The sequence below is a fragment of the Lemur catta genome, chromosome 12 (assembly GCF_020740605.2).
Source record: "Lemur catta isolate mLemCat1 chromosome 12, mLemCat1.pri, whole genome shotgun sequence".
In the NCBI taxonomy this organism is placed as follows: domain Eukaryota; kingdom Metazoa; phylum Chordata; class Mammalia; order Primates; family Lemuridae; genus Lemur; species Lemur catta.
Genome location: NC_059139.1, coordinates 54613493 through 54626675, shown reverse-complemented (window position 1 = coordinate 54626675; position 13183 = coordinate 54613493). Strand labels below are relative to the sequence as shown.

The window sequence follows — 13183 nt, the reverse complement described above, 5'->3', positions numbered from 1 at the left end:
TTAACGTTCTATCTGAATCTTTATTTATCTGGCACTTTATTGAGTTCTCTCATAAGCTATCATGCATTACAAATAATTATGTATGTCTTTCTCCTATTTCTGTTCTATGAACTTTTTGAAGATAGGGTGTATGTTTTTCTGGATATCATCCCAGCACCCAACCTGTTGTTCTCATCTTACAGATAGCAGTGCTTACTAAATTCAATCATTTAGTTAAAAAATGTTTTGTTTTGTTTTTGTGACAGACCTATAAAGCAAGCATCCTATAAGATGATAAATAGTGATAACACACCAGCAAGCAACACACTGTTCATGTAGACATTCATAATGTTCATAATGTAAGACATTATTACTGGCCGGGTGCGGTGGCTCACGCCTGTAATCCTAGCACTCTGGGAGGCCAAGGCGGGTGGATTGTTTGAGCTCAGGAGTTCAAGACCCGTCTAAGTAAGAGCAAGACCCCATCTCTACTAAAAAAATAGAAAGAAATTATCTGGACAACTAAAAATATATAGAGAAAAAATTAGCCAGGCATGGTGGTGCATGCCTGTAGTCCCAGCTACTCGGGAGGCTGAAACAGGAGGATCACTTGAGCCCAGGAGTTTGAGGTTGCTGTGAGCTAGGCTGATGCCACAGCACTCTGGCCTGTGCAACAGAGTGAGAGTCTGTCTCAAAAAAAAAATATTACCTCTTGCTTAATGCATTCCTTTTGTTTGACTTAGGTGACAATCGAACCGTTTTCCTCCATCCTCCTAGCTGATGTTTCCCAATGTCCTTTCCAGTCCACCCTTCCTCTGCCTGTTGTCTTTCTCCTAACTTCTCTGTCACCAACCCCAAACACTCGTATTAACTGATTTAACAAGTATTGGTGATTTCAATATTAAAATATGGATTTAAGTACCATAAAAGGATTTTACTTCTCACCACTCCTATTGCCACTTCCATAATCTGGGTTACCACCCTCTTTTACCTGGGTTTTTACAGAAACTCTTAATCAGCTTTCCTGTTTCTGGTTTTACGCTCTAAAAATCTATTCCTTAAGTAGTAACTCACACATGCTCATGTATGTGTGTATGTGCGCGTTTCCTAAAATGCAAATGTGATCCTCTTACTCCCTGGTTTAAAACCCTTCAATTCCTCCGTCTCAGCTTCAGAAGAAAATGCAGTATCCTTAATACAGCCTGAAAGGAATTGGCCCTATTTCATCTCTGACCCCACTTTTCTAAATTTGCTTGTTTCTCAAACCAAACGCTAGCTCCCTCCTCCCATTCATTTACAAATGTCCTCTTCTTAGAGGAAAAGAAAGGAAAAAGCCCCTCTGCCCACAGCCTTCTCAGCCTTCTGTTTAAGTCCTTCAGCCACTGTTTGGATATACCTTTCTCTAGGAAGGCTTTCTTGTAGGAAGGATGCCAACTTCATCCTACTCCATGTCTGACTTAAGTTCTCTCCTGTATACTACCATGTCCTCTGTAATTCTCTCACTGTAGCATTATCACACTATACTGGAAATTCTGTTTTTATGCTAGATTGTTTGCTTCATGAGGGCTAGGGCCACACCTGTCTTGTTGAATTTCTTAAATTGTTGTCCAGCACCTAACCAAATACTTGTCACAAAACCTGACACATGGCAGGCATTCTATAAAGATTTGTTGAATAAATGAATGAATGAATATAAATGAATGATTAGTTCAGAAAATAATTCAAATTATAAGTTTGGGCCAGTACAAATATAAGTTTGATCTCCAATTTAAGAGGTCAACTGCTACATAGTCTCAAAATTTTAAATCTTATTTGAAAAAGAAATATAAAAACTAATGTCAAAGAGATGGCATTTTTTAAATACAGAAACTAAATTTCCATAATATTCCAGTCATAGCTGAGATTAAATATAGTTAATATTAATTGTGATTCATAATTCCATGTGGAATAAGGCAAAATATTTTATAACCCACAAATAGCTCAGACAGGTTAGTAGACCCTAGAAATATCCAAATAATGAGATTACCAATGGCAAATTTTTTTAGAAATATAAAAATAAAACAAATATTTTTATATGAATCATGGTGCAATCTTTAGTGTAAAATGCCATTCATCACTTTAAGATGGCTTTTCAGCTGTCTTCTTCCAGTCATTTGCATGCTGAAATTGATTCATTTTGTCCGTGACAGATTTTCTGTCAATTCAAGGATCAGTTCTTCTAGTATATGTCTTATTTTTGCTGTATCAAACTGTAATCAGAAATTCCAAGGCAAAGTAAATTCACATCTTTCCTTTTATTTATTTACTTCTTTTCTGACGTCATGAAAAAAAAAACTCCAGAAATTTTTTTTAATTTTTTTTTATTTCAGCAAATTACGGGGGTAAAAATATTTAGGTTACGTATATTGCCTTTGCCCCTAGATGGTGTGTACCACACCAATTGAGTGAGTATATACCCACCCCTCTACCCCACTCCCATCTGCCCGACACTCAATGAATGTTATTACTATATGTGCTTTTAAGTGTTAATACCAATTTGATGGTGAGTACATGTGGTGCTTGTTTTTCTATTCTCGTTATACTTCACTTAGTAGAATGGGCTCCAGCTCTATCCAGGATAATACAAGAGGTGCTAGATCACCACTATTTTTTGTGGTCGAATAGAACTCCATGGTATACATATACCACATTTTATTAATCCACTCACATATTGATAAAGCTCCAGAATTTTGGCTATCTTTAGTGTTTTCCCCTCAAGAGAATATAATCTGTTCAACTCTACATTATTATACTTGTTAGTGTTTTTGTTGAAAATGAAATTAATATTTTTTATAGATAACTATGTATAGGATGATTTTGTTTTTGAGCTTTTGGTATAGAGGAGATATAGAGGTCAATTTTTATTCTGAATTTATTTATAAACTTAGATGTTTTCCAAAACTTTAAAATTTAACCAAAACTTTGAGCAAAAAGCCCTACCAATGTGATTTCCAAGTCTCCCAAAGGTTAAACTGCAGTTTCTGCCTTTCAAAAAAATCTTACCTACATCTAAATTGAACGAACCTAAATCAATCATTCCTGATTCCTAAGTTGGGACATTCCTCACACATGGCTAGACTAGATTTTAATTCTTATTATAAAAATAAAGTGACATTTAACTCACAGAGTTTTTTTTAGGCTCAAACTATTAGCTTCTGTGGTTAGTTTCTAAACAAAGGAGCAAGAAATTGTGTAAGATATTAAGGTGAATTAAATAAGACAAATAACAGAACAGAAGAAGCACACAGTACATATGCAGCAAAGGATAGATCCCTTCTTTTTCTTTCTGGTGGATTGTGTAACCTCAAGAAAATGTTGTTTGATATCACCAATTTTAATCAAGAATGAGCATTTGCATACATATTCTTCACTTCCTCCAAATGCTCCAAATGAAATTTCCAGTAAAAAAAAAAATGAAATGTAAAAAAAAAAATACATTGTTAGATTGGTTGCAAACTTTAGATAGTGTTGATAAGTTACATAAATTGGCATTAGCAAACAAAAAATTTGAAATATCTTTATCTAGGTATCATCAGATTTTCCAGCTTCTTTACCTGGAAGTAGTAATATAAATATTAAGAATTTAAAATGAGTACTGTGTAATTTGCCAATGTATTCCTAGTAGAATGGTTATGTGTTATTATGTCCATTATCACTGGCTTTCACCAAGAGTAAATTCCCTTTTATTTTATACTCAGATTAAACAAATTGATTGAGATGTTTAATGACATTCTATCAGGAGCAAGGGTATTCCTAGTGTTAATCTGATACATTGTGAAGAAATATACTGATACATTTTGATGTTGCACATAGAACTATGAAAGGAGTGCTCTAAGAATTACCGTGAATTAAAAACTTATTTTAAAATAGAATATCACAAATTCTTTTATAGTGAATATAGTGTATATGTATTCATTACCTTATTGATGGTGACCATAGAAAAAGGATAATTCACAATCTGTAATTAAAGTTACTAAAAAGGTTTTCAGGTTTCATTAAAGGTGACATAATATGAATGACTAACAGGAAGGAAAATGTTACAATGTCACCTAACAAATGGCCTTTTGGTCTATCTCACAAAACATTTGTTAATTTAAGGTAGTCTGCACAGTATTTTGACAAAGTTAGTAGAATTGATAGAGTTGTTAGACTGCACATTTTAGTGTTGACCTGTGTCAAAATTGCATCTAACCCTACATAGCTTCATTTCAATACTAATTTTGTGGAAATGTGTAATAGAGCAATTGAATTTAAGCTTTCAAATTAAATAAGCCTTATTTAATTTAGTCCTTTTCAGAGTTTTAAAAGGTATAATATAGCCATAAAATTCATAACTTCTTTAATGCCATTAGCTTCTCTTGCCCTCTGGACAATTTATTTACAGAACAGTTGAAGGGAAGGTTTTCAAGGATCAAGTGACCTCTAGGCCCCTAGGAAACATTTGTCAAAATGAAGGAATATTCTTATTTCCAATTCAGAATTCCAATATTTTATATGTTCATACTGTTTCTCTTATAGAGAAAATCTGAAAGAGATCAAATGATGAAACATATATGATCGTGAGAAAGCTTCTGTTCTTTCGTAATGCTGTTATACATATCTTAGAGTGTATTAAATGAATCAAAAGATGCTTATGCATTGCTAGGACTATGAAATCATCTTTAAAATTTCTATAATTTTATGATGTCAAAGGGAATCCCCACTATCCAATTAGAAAAAAGCTTTTAGGCCAGGTACGGTGGCTCACACCTGTAATCCTAGCACTTTAGGAAAGTAAGGCAGGAAGATCACTTGAAGCCAGAAGTTTGAGATCAGCCTGAGCAACATAACAAAACACATCTATACAAAAAAATAGAAAAATTAACCGGGCATGGAGGTACATGCATGTGGTCCCAGCTACTCAGGAGACTGAGGCAGGAGGATCACTTGAGCCTAGGAGTTTGAGGTTGCAGTGAGCTATGATGATGCCACTACATTGTAGCCTGGGCAACAGAGCAACACCTTGTCTCAAAAAAAGAAAAGGAAAAGAAAAAGGTTTTTAATAAGCAAAATTGAATAGGGCATTTGTATAGAAAGTACTTAGCAGAGAAAAATGCAGCCAGTATCAATGTAGTGTACTGAGTACATAATTTGAAGTCCAAAAATCTAGATTTGAGTGATGACAAATCAATACTCTGGGACTCCATTTTTTTTTTTTTTCTTTTTCATCTAAAATGGAGATCTGACAAAAAAATCACCCCTCCCAGGCTATCTTCTCCTTTTAAAAATCCTCACACCACTAAGATTCTAGTACCTAAATGATGATTGGCCCAATTCAAAGAAATCAGAAAATTCTCAGACCACCAGCTGATTTCTTTGTAATGTAGCACAAGTATGAAGTTAACAAAAAGCCATCATATAACTTAATTATTTGTACGAATGTAGCCATCTAAGCTTAAAATTAACCTATAAAAAGTTAAATTTTATATAATACATAATACATCTAAATAATACCCAAAATATTGCCCCCACCTTTTGATCTTTTTTTAATTTTGAGTCATTTACTTGGGTACTAACCCCAGTAACCTTGGGTTATATCTCTTTGAAAAAACCAAAACAAAAAATTACTAAGACAAGGCACTAAGATATATTAAGCAATTATCAATCATTAATACACAGCACTTACATATAGAAAATCATGAAAAATACTCAAAGTAGTAGCTTCTGGTGGCAGTAAGGAGTAGATTAGGTTCAAATACAGTGTACAGCCTAGGATAACAAGTCCCTGTGGCATGTAAAAATTGGATGGAAGCTTTGTGGTTTGGAGATTATTTTAAATGCCTTTATGCTTTTTAAATTCAAATAAATACTTTTGAGGCACCTGTTATCACAACACACAATGCCAGGTGCAAGGAACCGAAGACATATTCAGCAGTGTGTCTGCTTGCATGTACAACTGCTGATGCTGTAATTGTCATGGCTCCAGCATTCCAAAAGCAATGAACAGAAGGGGAGTTGGATGCTTCTGCTTAGAATTGGTATTTGAAACCATTGAAAAACTGAACAACAGGACTTATAAGAATTGTATGTGCACAGCATGCCCATTCATACTTTTTATGATAATGAGAATTAAATGATTTCTGATTCCTTTGTGTGCAATTATATTTGGGACATATTAGTAATCTTCATATTATGAAAACATAGCTGTGAGAATGGTAACCATTCTCCTCTAAAAAATATTAGCTGAAAATGTGCCAATGAGTAAAATTTAGAACTTGGGAATACGGTTTCAAATAATATAAGCATTTTGTAAAGGCTTTCCAATAAAATCAGAATCCATTTTAATCTGTGATCTCATCTTGTCTTTAAAGCAACCCTCTTGGCGAGCTAAGTTATGTTTGTTTTGTGATGAGGTAATGAGAATCAGAGAAGCTTGCTAAAAATTGCACAATCAGGGGGCTCAACACATGTCCGGAAGCTCGTGTGTTGATTGTTACCATAATAATTTTTAGAACATTTAGTGGGTGAGGTTACTCCTTTTTTCAGGAGATATTTGTTGGATTAGAAAGTCTGTCCATCACCCAGTTCTGACCAGAACAGTTCTGGCCACTTACCTTGCCTTGAATGAGAGCTCCTGGTACTTCTGTGGATCCAGATTGCCCACTAAATTTCTGGTTCCACATTGTAAAAATTGTATATTTCTTCCAGTGTTATTGAACACTGAATATACACACACATACACATGGATGCAAAAAAATTGGAAAATGTAATTTGTAGTTTTTTTTTGGTTTAAAACAAAACAATAGGAAATAGGAATGAAAATTCTAATATTTTCTCTCCACCTCCAGTGGTGTGTTCATTATGTATACATCACATTTTGGAAAAAGCTGCTCTGTCCAACAATCTTGGTCATAGTCAAGCTCACCTGGTTCAGATGCTTTGCTTTATCTGAGAGACCTTTGTAATTGTTCTTCAAAGCCAGTGATGCTATAATGAGTAGGTAATTCAGTTTTTGTTTACTTTCATGACTATAGATATGTCTCATTTATGAAGTATTTTATTTTCTAGCTAACATCACCTTAAATTTATTTATAGCAAATACTACATCCATTTTCTCTTTCGTTAATAAATTAGCATTTCTGCAGGGAAATAAGCCTCAGTGAAATGACTTTTAAACCTCTAGTGTCTTTGTTTTATTCTGCTGTTATAGTTAACTAACATAATGTTTCTCCTGAAAAGCGTAAGTCCACCTAGCTATGTTTTTTTATGTATTAACTTTTGGTCAGATTTTTCTCTGAGATTCTTTAAGATGTGGCTAAGGACATACTTATCCTCCTACAGCTTCCAGGTAATCACTTTCTGGAATTAATTTATATTTGAGAAGAAAACTAGATGTACATTTTTCGGCTAGGACAGATTGTGACCTCATGATCAAGGCCAAAGTTTTGACTTTTTAGCTCATTGCTTAGGTAACTTGCCTGAGGTCAGTCAAAAAATTTGGAGGCTGCTCACTCCATCTGACCTGCCCTCTGCTTCCTGCCAATCCTCATGTGTGCCTGACTTGCTCTCCTCTCCTGCCCTCTTCTCCACCTGGGCTTACCTGAGCACTTGTTGCTTCGTCTTTCTACCCTCTGGCTTTTTATTCCTGCTCAAGACAGCCCTCTGAAGGTTAATTGGCAGTTGCTCAGCCCAGTTTCAACTCTGTTGGAGTTTCACAAACTGCTCTGGCTCTTATTAAGGGGCCACCTGATGCCACCTTGACTTCTGGCTTCTCAGTACATTTGGGTCCAGCTTACTACCATAGCTGACCTCCACCTTAGACCTTCCACCAACCTCAGCATTCTTGCTTCCTGGTCCTTCTTGTGAATCCAAGGCTACTCTTTTGGGGCTCCCATTTTTCCAGATATACTTTTTCTCCAGATAGTTCCACTGCCAGATTTGGGTCGTCCTGACTTCAGACCCAGAGTTTTCAAAATGGTCCTCTCTTCGTTGTCTGATTATGAACTGATAAAATTAAGATAATATATGTCACTCTTTCATTCTAAAAATGCAGTACTTTAAAAAAAATAGGTTCTCTTTCTCTCAAAATGATAAATTTTATCAGTATTTCTCAAAGTGTACCCTGGAAAACACTACTTCCATATGGTACTCTAAAAAAAATGGTACCGTGCTGAAATATATTTGATAAGTTCTATGTCCTCCTTTATGTTCTTAATGATTCACATGCATATTAAAATCATAAAGACTCTTAAGAATCCTATAGGAAAGAGATTTAACTTTTTTTTTGGCTTGATAATTTTCAAACTTATCTGATAATGGAGTGCTTTTTAAAAAATACTTTGATATCCTCAGGAACCACTTTGGAATATTATGTATTAATTAAGTTGCATTTCTATAGCACTTTGTTCTTTTCAAAGCATTCTTCTAATATTTATTTTCACTGTATCCTTATAGTAATATGGGTACATATCATTATTTATATAAAATACTCTCTCCCAAAACATGAAAAGACAACTTGCAGACATTGCATGACTTAATCCTGTAAAAGACAAAACTTGACCCAAAAATCCAATTTCTATCTTTTCCATGGAGTGCCATTTTTTCATGGCTGTTCGTGTCTGACATCATGTAGAACAGGGTCTAACCTTAGAAGCCTTTTTTTCTTCAACATGATTTTTTTAGTTACAGCAAAATATACGCAAAATATGTGTATTAGAAAACTTGGTTTTCCAATTCACTACATTCCTCTGTTCCTACTCAATATCACAAAAAATTTCATCAATTCTATATCCATATCTATGCAAGCCAAGCATTTAAAATTGCCTAAATAGACTCAAACCATTGTTTTCATTTCATCTTCAAAATGCTACACAAAAAGCTAAAGTTAGCCCAGATGCACCTGAGAAAGTCAATCCTCTTCATGAGTAAAATGGGTCATATACATTGACTACTCTAAGCAAGGAAAGTAACATGTGAACAATTTTACTTGCTGAGAAACAGTTCCTAAGAACTAAAGGGTTTAGCTAGAGACGTTTACAGTAGTACACAGATATTTATATGTCACTCGTGGTAAAAATTTTCTGTCTCATTTCTTGAAATGCATTTGATAACTTTCTTTAAAACTGTTTCTTTCTCACTTAAAATGACAGGGGAGCATCACTGAAACTTGCCTTTAATTTGTCCTTCTGCAAATGTTCATACACTTGGCTTTCCCTTCTCTACGTTCATGGTGTAAAGTTCTCTCTTCATTCTAATGAACGGCTTTTGTAACTGGCATGCATTAAACTTTAATGTAGAATCTATATTAGGATATTCACCATTTTACATTAAAATGGGGCAGTAAACATGAGCAATAGACATATTGTAGCATTTAGGATGTGAGTAACAGAAACTCTCCTGTGAAAGAATCATTGTTTTTTTCCTTGTAGGTTTTCCTCACTTAAGTCAGACTATAGACTTTTTGAATAATAAGATTTCCATTATCCCATATATTCTGTCTTCTGCTAGCCTGCTGTCTTTTGAATTGGAAAACTTTAAAGGAGGAAGGGGTGTGTGCATACTTTTATTTAAAGGAAAAAGTTCATGTGCCCATTTGCACTATTTTTTATGCTACTAAAAATTTATAAACAGCTTTTTGTACAAAGTTATCCAACATAAGAAAGAGAAAAAACAAGAGATATTTACCCATAACCATTATTAATTAGTTTCTATTTTATGATACCTTGTTCTACAATTTTAAAATAAAATATGGAATGAAATTTTATAGTGATTTCATTCTAGGTTGTATTAATTATCATATGGAATTGCATATGATTATTATGGCCATTGTATATGCAATAATTAGAAAACCAAATGTGATTAAGAGGGTTTAAGGTAAATGAATAAGATAACAAGGATAATTAAAAACTCTTAGTTGCATTAAACTTCGAGTCATCTTTCCCCCTTCTCCCAATATCCTACCACCTACTAACGGCTCAACTTTTGTTTCTTTTTGATGCTCTGGGGTAAAATACTATTCCAATGTCACACAACATTATGGAGTTTTAATCCCCAAAGCTGTAGGATTTGATGGTTCTTCACAAGTACCACAGGACCCATCTGTCCTGGACAGTTATGCCTGGTGATGTGGAAGGATCTGTAATAAAAGATAATGGATCTAAGACTACTTTCGTACGTGACTATGTATGTATTATATATGTGTGTATGTATATGAGTGTGTGTTTACGTATATGTTTTCTACAAACTGTCTCAAAGCTCTATAATGGAAATAGGCAAAATTCTGAAAATAAAGCAGCTGTAAAGATCTCAGTGGGAAAAGGCACACCACTAGCTGCTTGTGTCTTCTTCCATGTTGGTGTCAAAGTCATTTTCTCAAAGCGTGGTCTGGAGACTTCCTTTATCAGAATCAGCTGTCATGAGCTGGCTAAAAATGCAGATGCTTAAATTTTATCCACAGAGATTCTGATGTTATTAGGTCTGAGTTGGGCATAGAAATGTGCATTTTTGAGCAAATATCCTTGGATTCTTGTGCAAAGGGAAGTTCAAGAAAAGTGGAATTGATTGTTTATGACTTGAAACATGTTCATTTAGAAGCAGCCATTTTAATGGGACTTGCTCAGATATGTTGAGTTGAAAATTACTTGAGTATGAATCTAATTGCAGTTTAGAGTATTGGTATGCTCCAAAATGAAGAAATGCCATGGTACTAGTATTCAGGTGCCAAAAATCTAGGCTTACATTGATCTGACTTTTATTAAATGAATAAATTCAGCAACAAATCTTTAATTTCTCCTAACTCTATAGAAAATAAAGTATATTAAAGATACACATATAGACTCAGATCTAAATCTATGAGAAAGAAGATTTTTCTTGATACCTGTAATTCCAGTTTCTCTAGCTAGGAAAAAATATAGATATGTGTGTGTATATATGTGTATGTATACATATAGTATAAATATCTATTATGAATTATGAAATTTAATTAATCAAATATTTTTGTACTTAGCCTTTTAATATATGTAGCACAATAACAGATATTTCTTACAATTGGTAACACCATGAGGTGTTACCAATTTCTTAAGCACTATCTGAAGAGAGAAAATATGTTCAGCAGAATGGAATATTAAATTTGCTGTTATAGTCTGCTGAAGAGGCCTTGGGTAAAGTAGGTGCATGATGCATGTTAAAAGTTTGTTGAATAATATTTTCAAAAATTGTCAATCCATGTGCAGTTGGTGAGATTTTGAATTCACTGATACATTTGACAAGAGATATTATATCAAAATGATTAGGTTGTTAAACTCTATTGCAGAATTGTCTGGCTTCAAACCCCTTCTCTGCCACTAACTAGTTGTGTGACTACGGGCAGATGAGTCTACCTGTTACTGTCACAATATTCTTGTTTCCCAAATAGGGATAGTAATATCTACTTTATAGGATTATGTGCAGGATTAATTGAATTAACATTTGTAAAGTGCTTAAAAATAATTGCTATGAAAATGTTGGCTATTATTTCATTGATCAGAATGACTTCTTCTGTACCCAATGAAACTGTATATGATATTTGTTTTCATTTAAGGTTGCCAGATAAAAATACAGGATGCTTAGTTAAATTTGAATTTCATGTAAATTATGATGATTTTAGTATGAAGGTATTCCAAATATTGCAGGGGACATACCCATACTAAAAAAATTTGTAATTTATCTGAAATTGAAATTTAAATGGGCATTTCATTTTTTATTTTGCCAAATCCAACAACTCTATTTTCACTCCATTTCATTCGCTTTCTTTCCCCTGGTACATGCAATTGAACTAAGTTATGATGCTGATATAATGATGAGTTCTGGTCAATAGATAATGATTTTAGTAGATTGCTCATCTGTAATTGTTTTGCATTGTGCCTCTATTACAGTTGAATAGATATTGGAAAATCTAATAGTTTATTAACTTTAAAGCAAATATGCTTAAATTGACCTCCACTTCAAAATTATCAGTCTCTGTTTTGTTCTGCGGGAAAGAAGCTATTTTCTATTTTGGCTCTTGTGTGCTCAGTGTATTGCTGGGGATCAGACAAACCCTTTGGATCTACACATAAATCCAGGAGATAAACTCAGTCTCCCTTACTAGATAGGAACTCAGTATAATATTTTCCATCTTGGGAATGGGTTGAAATTTCCAAGAATGCCTCCAAATGACTCTAAATGACATTTGAAATCTTGTGTCTATAGTTTGTAGAAATTGTCACTAGATGGCATTTAATATCCTTAAAGTTATTTTTAGTTCAGTGGATTCATATTCTCTCTCTCTCTCTCTCTCTCTCTCTCTCTCTCTCTCACACTCACACATACACACACACACAGTCTTTAGGACTTGAACTCAAATATTGATCCCTTTTAAGCTTCTAGCTGTGTGACATTGGAATGGTATTTTACCTCTGAGCATCAGTTTCTTTATCTGGGAAATACGGTAAATGCCCATTCCACAGAGCTGTTGGAAGACTGAATGAGATCACATCTATACAACATCCTGCTTGGTGTCTAGAAGGGTGGAAAAGCTGCATGTGAGTTCTCTTCCCTGCTTCTTCCTCAGCATTAACACAGAAACTCTAGAGATTAGCAGTACTGGAGCTAAGTTCGATTCCAAATTCTGTGGCTGTATTATACTAAATCAGAAGACAAAAGTGAAAGAGGAAATAGGATGCTTTGTGTCCCTAGCTTTGAATCTGATTGTTTTACATATGTCAAAACTTGCCTAGACTCCTGGATTTTTCCACGATAGCTCCACTTAACCATCAGTGAAAAATACTGGGACATCCCACCACCACTAACACCACCCCTTGTGAGATTGTCCATTGTTTTTAAAGCCCAGCTTTCCTTCTTCTGAAAGGTATTCCCTTGGATGAGCTATCCTGGTCTAACAAGGTATGTGTTTTGGAAGCTGCCGACATAGTCTTGCATTCCCTGGCCACAGATGAGTCCTTCAGTGAAGAGTCCAGAACTTTCACATAAAAAGGGCTAAGGAAGGGCATCTTGTTGGAATTGCCATGGAGAAGGTAGAGGCAGAGATAGGAGACATTCCTTTAAGCTGCATTTGAAGAGCAAGCATGCCATAATTTATGACAAAATGATTATTTAGAGAGACTTTGTGGGAAATTGAAGACGGACCAAAAGCTCTCAGCCCTCTGTT

General features: G+C 34.5%; 1 protein-coding gene across 2 annotated transcripts in view; it reads left to right on the top strand.

The window, feature by feature from the left end:
- The window catches only part of EDIL3 (EGF like repeats and discoidin domains 3), a 388195-nt gene that overhangs the window by 297515 nt on the left and 77497 nt on the right, over positions 1-13183 (top strand). The window lies entirely within an intron of this gene.